The sequence below is a fragment of the Diabrotica undecimpunctata genome, chromosome 6 (assembly GCF_040954645.1).
Source record: "Diabrotica undecimpunctata isolate CICGRU chromosome 6, icDiaUnde3, whole genome shotgun sequence".
NCBI classification, from domain to species: Eukaryota; Metazoa; Arthropoda; class Insecta; order Coleoptera; family Chrysomelidae; genus Diabrotica; species Diabrotica undecimpunctata.
In genome coordinates this window covers 113,400,835-113,411,173 of record NC_092808.1, presented here as the reverse complement: position 1 = coordinate 113,411,173, position 10,339 = coordinate 113,400,835, and positions in this window count along the sequence as shown.

The following is a 10,339-nucleotide window of genomic DNA, read 5'->3' as shown; positions in this document are numbered from 1 at the left end:
TGACGCTTTGCAATGTCAGGATGCCTAGAAAAAAACAATTTAATCCATTTTTTTCCAGCTATCTCCTTTTTAAACGAGAACGGATGCCTTATTTGATGACAAAATTATACACGTTTTTTCGTAATATTTGGGGGGTTAATGGCGTACCCACGTCACATAATCTTCCTATACGCCTAACAAAATCATCTTGCTAAGGTTTTGTAAGTACTTGAAGCCGACCAAGACGTTTTTGTGAAATGCCACTAGCTAGATAGTTACGTAACATATGCCGAGGAATATTACATGTAAGTGCTGCCTTATGAACAGCCATGCCATTTCGTACGGCATTTATTGCAGCTCCAATGGCCTTTTCGGTCCACTGTGCTCTTTTCCTGGTGTACATATCTGCAAAGAAAAAATATTTTAAACGATTATGTAAACAAATTATTTATAATGTCAACCAGCTCTTAATAAGGCCAGTCGACTCTTGATAAGGCCACTCAATTGGCTTTATTAGGGCACTGTCTACTTTTCTATTTAACATAAAAGAACAATAATAAAAAGCAATATAGCGAAAAAACAGTACCAGTTCTTAAAAGAGTTCAATTTTCTATTGCTTTACAAAGAAATAATATTTGGTATATATTAATTAAGTAACTTTATAGTGATTTTATAACTTGCCTAAAATTTATAACCGAACTTCGGTACCATAGTATACACGTGTCTAGTATAGTTCACGCTGCTGTTTGATACTACCGAGTACCGGCTGAATTGCGTAGACGATTTTGACTGGGAAAGCGATTTACAGTGACATCTATATTTAAGGAAATGTTTACAATTGGCTTTATTAAGATACTGACCTTATTTGGCGTCACCACCTTGTTTGAATAATACATGAGGTTATATGATTTTCAAAGACATAACCTCACAAAGACATTGTTTAACATTAAAATTATATATCTATATGTGCACATATTAATAAACCACACTCTATATTTCAATGTAACTACTTAAAAAGGTTTTACAAAAATATTTGTATTAGCCTATGTTATGTAACATTATAATATCTTATCATCGTTTTAGTCATGTTAAAAAAGAGATCTAACAAGAGAACTTATCGCCTTAAAAATAGCCTGATGTATTTATATGTTAGCATTGTAATATCACGAAGTATTATCCAGAGTAGCAATTTTTATTTATTTTAAGTCTACTAAGTGTAAGATGAAGTTCTTTGAGCTTTGATAAATTACTAGCGTATAGCGACACCGATGCCGTTAAAATATCTACCGTATTTAACGTCATAAAGGTATATTGGCTGCTCAAAATTGAGTTAACATAGTTAATATGATTTTCGCTGTAAAAGCTAAAAGCAAAGCTTTTTCTCATTAGTCCTTATAATAGAAATTATTCTTAAGACTTTGCTTTAAATCCTTAAAAGCATATTTAATATGTTCGTTTTTAATAATCGTTATAAAAATTGCTATGTTATTATTAAAGTTAATAATGTTACTACTCAATCACCATAGAAATTTTGCAATATTTAAACATTTTGTTAACTATTATATACAGATAGCGACATTGTTTTGTTGACCATAGGAATTAAGATTTATTGCAGTCCCATCTCTAGAGTATATTTATTATAATGCTCTAAAACTAAATACAAATAAATAAGTAAGTAAATAAGTAATATGCTTTATTGTCACTAAAAATTGTACAAATTTTATGGACAAAGCTTATAACAATAAGACAAGAAAGAAGAAAAAAATCAGAATAAAAATCGTTTGTACTTTTAAATAAAAAAAAAAACAATAAAATTCTTCCAAACTTAAACATAAAAATACTACCTAATTAAGAACCTACAAACTTCGTAAAATGTACCTAACAAAAAATAAAAATTAGGATAGCAGATTAATGAAGTAAGGGCTCAAATATTCCACCTCCTTGTGCTAAACAGTAACCAAATCTGTCATACAGATAATTTTTATCGGAGTTATATTTTGGTCGCTATAGTTTTCTTGGTAAACTTCAACTAAAGTTTCACCAAAAGCTTTTTTTTACAAGTGATGATCTCATTACTGTATGTTAGTGCATTAATATCTCTAGAAGAGTTGGTATTTTAAGTTTTTTATTAATATCGGAATAATAAGATGTCCAGCTTGCATTTTTCAATTTCCAGGACTGATAGATTGGGAAATCAAGGGAATGAATGTGATCTAATGTTATAGAAATTGTATAGTGGTCACTATTATATAACGCATTTAAAGTGTTCCATGAGAATGTAGTTGAGCTGCTGTATTAAGTAAGAATAAATTAGAACAGTTAATAAGGTTTTTTAATAAGTAACCTTATTTATCAGTTTTGTGGCTTCCCCATGCAGGGTGATTCCCTAAAATTAATTTAATTCCACAACAACTACTACTTTATTTTTAAAGCATCAGTAAATAAAATAATTATAGCCAGAATAATCTCCAATATTCGAAATGAATGAGCACCAAAACAAAAAGAAGTGGAATTTGGTCAATAAGATTATTTAATTCGTGTATATCTAGATCACTAGGGTGTGGTTATGTTACATATGTTAATATGCTTATGATAATAGACTCTGCGATAGCTTTATGATTAGTACTGATTGCGATTGGTTTAGCTTTCAAATCAGCTCAGCTTCCTGGGCGATAATATATGTTTTAAAACATTGATTTTTTTTTAAATTTATGTTAGTTTGTTTAAATTGATTACCCTTCAACTTGTGAGAATAATTCATCATTCGTCTGTTTCTTCAGCTAAAGATGGGTTGAGGTTTTTTTTTTTAGCCTGGTAAATGATTTTTTAGTCTAGAATTTTGTGTATAACAATAAATAAAATTTAAAATCTCAATTAGTTTATCTAGTTCGTTGGAGTAATCTTTTGATTAATTAATTCATTGTTATGAGAGTGTAAAATGTTTTCTAGAAAATCACATATTTCATTGAAATTTGTAAACAGTTTTGGGCTTAATATTTGTTTTGATTATTTGAAGGTAATAAAAATTAGTAAATCGGTTTTCGGATTGTATGTGTTAATTGCAGGAGATATGTTATGTCTTTCTAGCAGTTTGGAATTAACTGCATTATTTAGGGTTATTGATGTTTCTGGTCATATTATTTTCGGTGTTATCTACAGCTGGTGATGCTGTTTTGGAAGAAGAAGACGAAGTTTTTGGATTATCTTAAGATATGTTTTTGATAAGGTCGGTTTCCATAGATTGATATATTTCATCTTGAGGTTTAGATAATAATGATGTGATTTGACTTGAATCTAAGGGGGTAGTTGAATTGATTTGGTTTGAAATGTGAGTGCATTCTTATTCTTGGTGACCAATTATTTTACATTTGGAGCAGTTGAATCCATCTATGGAAATATATAGCCGGTAGAAAGCATAATAATGAGTTATGTTAAAAGAGTCAGAAGTGAATATATTTTTCAAAGGTGTAGTGAACGATTGCCTTCTACAGCTTAAACTATGGCTGTAATCACTTTCAGGTATACCTACACGAAGAAAAGTAATTTTGAAAATAGCGTGGACGCCAAATTTTTGTAATTCCTGTTCAATTATTTTATTTAGGATTGTAGGGCATACATTAGATATTATAAGTCTCTGGACTGGAGTAATGTCTTCTTACTTCGACTTGCCATCCATTTCTTTCAATATATTGTAACGATAATATTTTGCCTACCATAGGGGTATTACTATTAGGGGTAGAAAATTGGGGGAAGAAACTACTGGGGGCGGAGAAGGGCAAGCAAAATAATCGAAACATATGCGAACGGCACTCAGGTTTTGGTAGGAGAGCTGGGGTCGTGGATAAGTAAAAGACAAGGGGGTTGGATTAGGGCAACTACAAAAAAATGAAATAAAGGGGTACTTATACAAATCTCTTGGGACAAACAAAACAGAAAGAAACAGGAAACACCTCTAGTAATTTATAAAGAGCGCCACTTCAAGGTGCCTAATTATAACCATTACAACAGCTAGTTGTAACTTGAGATATAATTATTAAACATAAAAAACCTATCTTTTCCAAATGGAAACTCAAAAAAAAAGGTTAGTTAACAAAAGAATAAACAAAATGTTAAGAAACAAAATTTAACATTTATTTTTGTGTCACCACAAACAGTTACAAAATAGACAGTGAAAAAATAATACAACAATAGTCGCAAAATATAAAAATACAAAAAAGACTTACATGTTTCATCTGTTTACAAATTCCAGGAGTTGGAGATACTATTATAAACTTACAAAATTTACCGCACAGATTACCCTTTTTTTTAAAATAAAACAAACTAAAATCAAAAATAATAAAACTGCTGTCGTAAGTTAATATTAAATTAAAAAAAACGGAACAAATAAATTGACAGCTAAAGTCAAACCCTAAAATATTACAAATCTTTTTTGTTATAAAAGCAAATTCTTATTATTAAAAAAATGTCTGTCTTTACTTTAAAATTTGAAAGTTACCTGGATTTCACAAAAAATACAAGAGCGCTGTAAACTGGACTTCTTAAAAACTCAACAATGGCTGAGAATCTCTGACACACGAACAAAAAGGAAAATGGGACACTGGAACACAAACCTTGGAAACTAAACTGGACTTGGCTTCTTAAAAACAGGAAAAGGTACAACTGGATACAATGGCAACATTTCAAAACTCACTTAAAACTGTAACTGAACCATTCAACTGCTACTATATTTTACATATTTTTCATAAAGAAAGACGAACAACGAGGAACATTTCAAATTTGACGTAAAATTTGGACATAACGCTGAAGACCACCGCTCTTCACCGCGGCTCCAACGAAAGTGACGAAATTATCTTAAAAAATTGATCGCATAAGTTGGAATAAACAAAAAAACTTTGGGTTTAAGACACATAAACAAGACACAACGGAAATTAAGACGTAAATTCTTAATTTGAAAACGCAATATCGGGCGGTTTGAACAAAGAAATATCGAATAAATTTGCGCCTGTGACATAAACAAACAATAAAATGATTTATTATCGACGGCGGGGACCCAAAAAGAACGAAAGATTATTTGGGTTTTAAATTGAAGGATACGAACTAAGAAACATTGAAAAAATTCTTCGTTATTATAATGCATATATAAGGGGATTTCAATTAACACATATACGAGGGGATTCCAATAAATTTCAAATGCTACAATATTTATAAGTATAAAGTAGTGAATCTACAGTATTTTTGGAAGAAAGGTATATGCATATCCTGTTATTAAAAATTCTAGATGCAAAAACTACATTAATTGGACTAACTAGTGATCCAATTATGATAGTACAACTAGACGAAAATAGAAATCCCATCCCCATTAAGACAGGACTGAGACAAGGAGACGTAATATCGCCAAAGCTTTTTAACCTAGCCCTAGAAGACGTCTTTAAAACTACAAATTGATTAACCTATGGCACTAACATTAAAGGCAGCAAGTTAAACCACCTCAGATTCGCTGACGACATAGTGATTATAGCGAGCACATTCGAGGAACTGCAAATTATGATGAGGGAACTAGCAGCCAGCTCCCAATACGTCGGCCTAAAAATGAATATGAAAAAAACAAAAATAATGACAAACACAGATGACCCCAGACGTATAACTATAAATGGCAGTGAGATAGAACAAATCCAGAAATATATCTACCTAGGCTAAATCCTGAAACTTGACAAAGAGAACCAAAGTGCGGAAATTACTAGAAGAGCAAGAGTAGCATGGGCAGGATTTGGAAAACTTAGTTGGATACTTAAGAACCGCAAATACCCCAATACTTAAGGAGCAAAGTGTTTAACCAATGCATCCTTCCTATCACGACATATGGATGTCAAACCTGGACCCTAATCAAGTCAAACATAAATAAACTAGCCACAACAGAAAAAACAATGGAAAGAGCAATGTTAGGTATACGACTGTCAGATAAACGACTGGGTAAGATCCAAAACAAAAGTCGAGGACATAACAACAAAAATTGCCAAACTTAAATAGAGCTTCGCGGGCCACACTGCTAGACCAAAAGACCAATATTGAAATACTACAATACAACATTGGAGATCTTATGAAAGTAAACGACCAAGAGGAAGACCACATGAGATGGGTTGATGACATTAAAAGAATAGCCGGAACAAATTGGAAATATGTTGCTCAGGATAGAAACCGATGGAAGGAGTTGGGAGAGGCCTATGTCCAAACATGGACGACAGAAGGCTAAGAAGAAGAAGAAGAAGAACGTAATCATGAATTGTTGTACCTTCAATGCTGGAGTTGACTACGGCGTTCTTTTGTAAGATGTTTACAATAATTAACGGCATCTTAATAAGCGTATTTAGTGGAGTTGTGTGTACCATTATTGCTATTTGAATTCGTTTTATTCATTTTCTTGATCAGAATTCAGCCGGTCCTGTAGCCATTTTAAAAACTGGTCAAGACCTAACTGAAATGTTTCTTATCTCTTTAGGTAGGAATTACTCAAAGATAATTTTGTTGATTTTACACAAATATTAAAAAATGAATGCACTTGGGATAGTATTTTCAGGTGTAACTAATGCACTTACTTATATTTGTAGTAGAGATATAAAGGATTAACTAAAAAAAGTTTAAAATAACTATTTTTAATAAAATTGTACTATAAAAAGTCATGTATTACTTTAGTTGAAACGTTAAACGGAATGATTTAAATCCTGCACAAAAATAAAATATATATTAAATAATTTTCTAATTAAAAAATATTCAAAGTTTGCTTTGAAAGTTCGCTACACAAAAAGTTAGATCGGTCAGTTTATCTTTCATTCTTTATAGCATAAATATAAATTTTGAGCCTTAATATTTTAAAATTTCCAAACAGCCGCCGGATATTTACGTCAATGGTAGGATGAGTGGAAGTTCTTCAGTTCTCAACTTTATTTACTTAGTCAAACATCAATATTCAACTTATATCGGTTTTGTAGATAAGTCTACAGATTGTTTATAGAATTTTCGCTATATCTCACTCAACTTTTACGGTAAATAGGCGTTAAAGCGGATTATTTTCTTCAAACGTCAAAACTTTTTAACTTCATATCGCAATTACTCTATATCAAGATAATAATGAAGGAATTGCATTTTATGGTAGCTTCTGCTTTAAGCGAAAACTTTCAAAACACAATAAATTGCTAAAATACGTAAAAGAGATATAATGTATATTAAGAGTGGAATGGGGAGATTGCAAAATATAGTATTAACGTAAACAACAATAAAAATCAATTTTTTTTAAACATACAATCTACATTAACTACTCAGGGATATTGTATAATGTACACAAGGATTTAATATATTTACATATCATAGATTAGCTAAGTCTGGTTATGCAAAAATCATCGATTTCACGGCAAAATTTCAACTAATTATAATTAATATAAGGAATGTAATAATATAATGTGTAAAAATTACCTGAAATTTATTTTATAAAATATATAATTATTATTACATAATTGATATAAAATAAAAAAGAATATGTATGTTGATTTTCCAGGATTTTCCGAGATTTCCGGGGGGGGGGGTGAAAATTATGTCATCATTATTAATACTGCGACAGACTATAAGGTAAGTTTTTACGGTAAATTTCAAATGGACTCAATTTTTCCGAGGTTTCCCACATTTCCCGGCCAGTGAAAACTATGTAGTTATTCATATTTCGACGAGCTACCCCAGATTAAAAAAAAGGCTTCTACATGCAATGGAAGCCGAGATAATGTAAATTTTTACTACGTATTTCAATTTGAACTTCCGATCTCGAAAAACAAAAAGGGTGCTGAAACAGTTATCCCCTCCACTTTCCTATGTCAATCTTTCGAAGGGCTGAAGTTTCGAAAAACTGAAAGAATTGTATATAGCTATAAGTTTCAATATAAAGTTTAGATTTTCATTCAAAATTTGTGCAAATTTTACTTCTTAATGTTTATAAACATTGGAGATATGATTTTTTTAAAAATAGTCCCTTACTTCGTTCCTATACGAGTACGAGAAATACGAGTACTTTTTCATAAACCTCCACCTATGTCTTAAAAACTTCAGATATCTGCGAAAATTTTTTCGACCTTTTTTAACCAGATTGGGCTAGATGTATATAAACATAAATATTTTAAATCAGCTACTTAGTACTCGTTCGGTGTTTGTAGTCAAGTTGGTTTTGATGTCATATGAGATTTTATTTTTTTTTTTCTTCGTAGTACTCGCAATCAATCAGAATATGTTTCACTGTCGAAAGAGGAAAACAGTTTTCTGCAGGTTGACGAAGATTCATTTTTTATTAAGAATTTATAGGTTAGTACAGTATATTCAATTCTAAGTCAGTTAATTATTGCTTTGTCTCTTCTTTTCAATAGATTATTCAAGATGGTCTTTACATCAGAAAAGATTTCATTTAGTTATGTTGCTGCATATTTCTAGTAGTTTTGTTATACAGTGATGAGTGTCTTACCACCCGGCAAAATAGCGGAAAGGATAGAAGACAGATTAAGTTGTGAGATAGTACGAGATAAGGCTAGTATTAGACGTGTCTGTTTGACTTCAGTCATAATTATACGGATGACCTCGAAACTATTTTATTTTAATAATTTCTGATGTTAGAATAAATGATTAAATATATTAAGATATATTATAGTAAAAAACATTAATTAGTAGCGATTTTAAATTATAAATCTTTAAGTTCGACGTTACTCATAATAATTATGACCAAGGTGATTTAGCTCGAAGCTAGCGTCTAAAGGTGTGAGAATATCGCTAGTGATAATGTAATGTAATATAAATTATAGGTTTCTCCGATTATTTCTCACCTCTACGAGTTTCATCTCTTTTTATTTCACAAGGTAACTGTGTTTTCTATCTCTTACGTTAAAAAGCCGGGTGGTAAGACACTCATCACTGTATATTTATACAGTGAGTTTTAACACTGGAAGAACGACTGAAGCGACATACCTACAAGGATGACGGTGGTCAATTTGACCATTTCTTGCTTTCGGGGTGTTCCAATTAACTAAAAATTTATTGAGAAACACATTTACATACAACAGATTCATAATAAACATTTTGTTTATAAAAAAGTATTATTTACATGCACTGTAAGCATTGATTACATACAATTGTTTCTGTTCTTGCCACAGATTCTTTTTTTACAGTAGTCACACAAATCACTGGTTTTTTTATAACAAGATGATGTTTTGCACTTTTTCTTCTTTCTCTCTTTCTGTTTTCTCTAGAATTGGATGAACTCAATACGTTTTCTTGATTTGCCGATGAAGCTCTGTTCGTTAGGCTCATAGTTAGTTCTTCTACAAGATCCAAGATAAATTTGCGACGTAAAATTTGCTTGTCCGTGACAGCTTTGTAAATAGACCAAGCATTAATTGCAGCCAAATCCAATACATTATAAAAAACTTGAAACGGCCACCGTCTTGAACTTGCTTTTACCGTGTACTTATTTACCATTTTATTGACACATTGACACCAAATTTAGTTTGATTACAAAATTTTATAATTTCTGGCTTTTTTTCCTGCTTCTTCGACTTTTACTGATGAGTGACCTGTTGAAAATACAATAACGTTTTTATTTGCTTTACCTTGGTAACCAATTGCAACGCAGTTTTTATGCTTAAAAGCTTTTGTTAAAAACAGCTCACTATTTTTCTAGGATTTTGGTATTTCTCTTCGACTTCTATTGACTGTTCCTACAATTGTTGTATTATTTCGTTCCAGCTCTTGAGCAAGATGGATAGAAGTAAAAAAATTATCAGCTGTTACATTTTTCCTAAACACGAAAAACCATTGAGGAGATATCGAGAATCTACATCTACAGCCAGCCAGAACTTAATTCCAAACTTATCGGGTTTGTTAGCCATGAATTGTTTAAATATGCACCTCGCCTTTGTTGGAAAAAGTTGTTCATCGATTGTCATGTTTTCGTTAGGTATAAAACATGATTGACAATTTGAAATAAATCGATCCCAAACCTCTGAAATTAGACAAAAGTTATTGCCCTGAAGTCTTTGGCGTCTGGTTGATCGGATATCAAAACGAATAAATCGCATTATTTGTAAAAATCTATGTCGAGACATTGTCTTTGAAAAAATCGAAAGTCCCCACTTTATTGACCACAAGCTCTTCAGACTAAAACTGTTTTGCCCTAAAATTCCACCAGCATACAAAAGCCCAACAAACGCTTCAATTTCTTCTAGTGAAATGTTCCACTCTTCAGTTTGCAATTGTCGACAAGCTTCAACTTCTGTGCACCGTTTTATGTGTTTCAAAATATAATCGTCAATGAATAAGTGAAAAGCACTTAAAA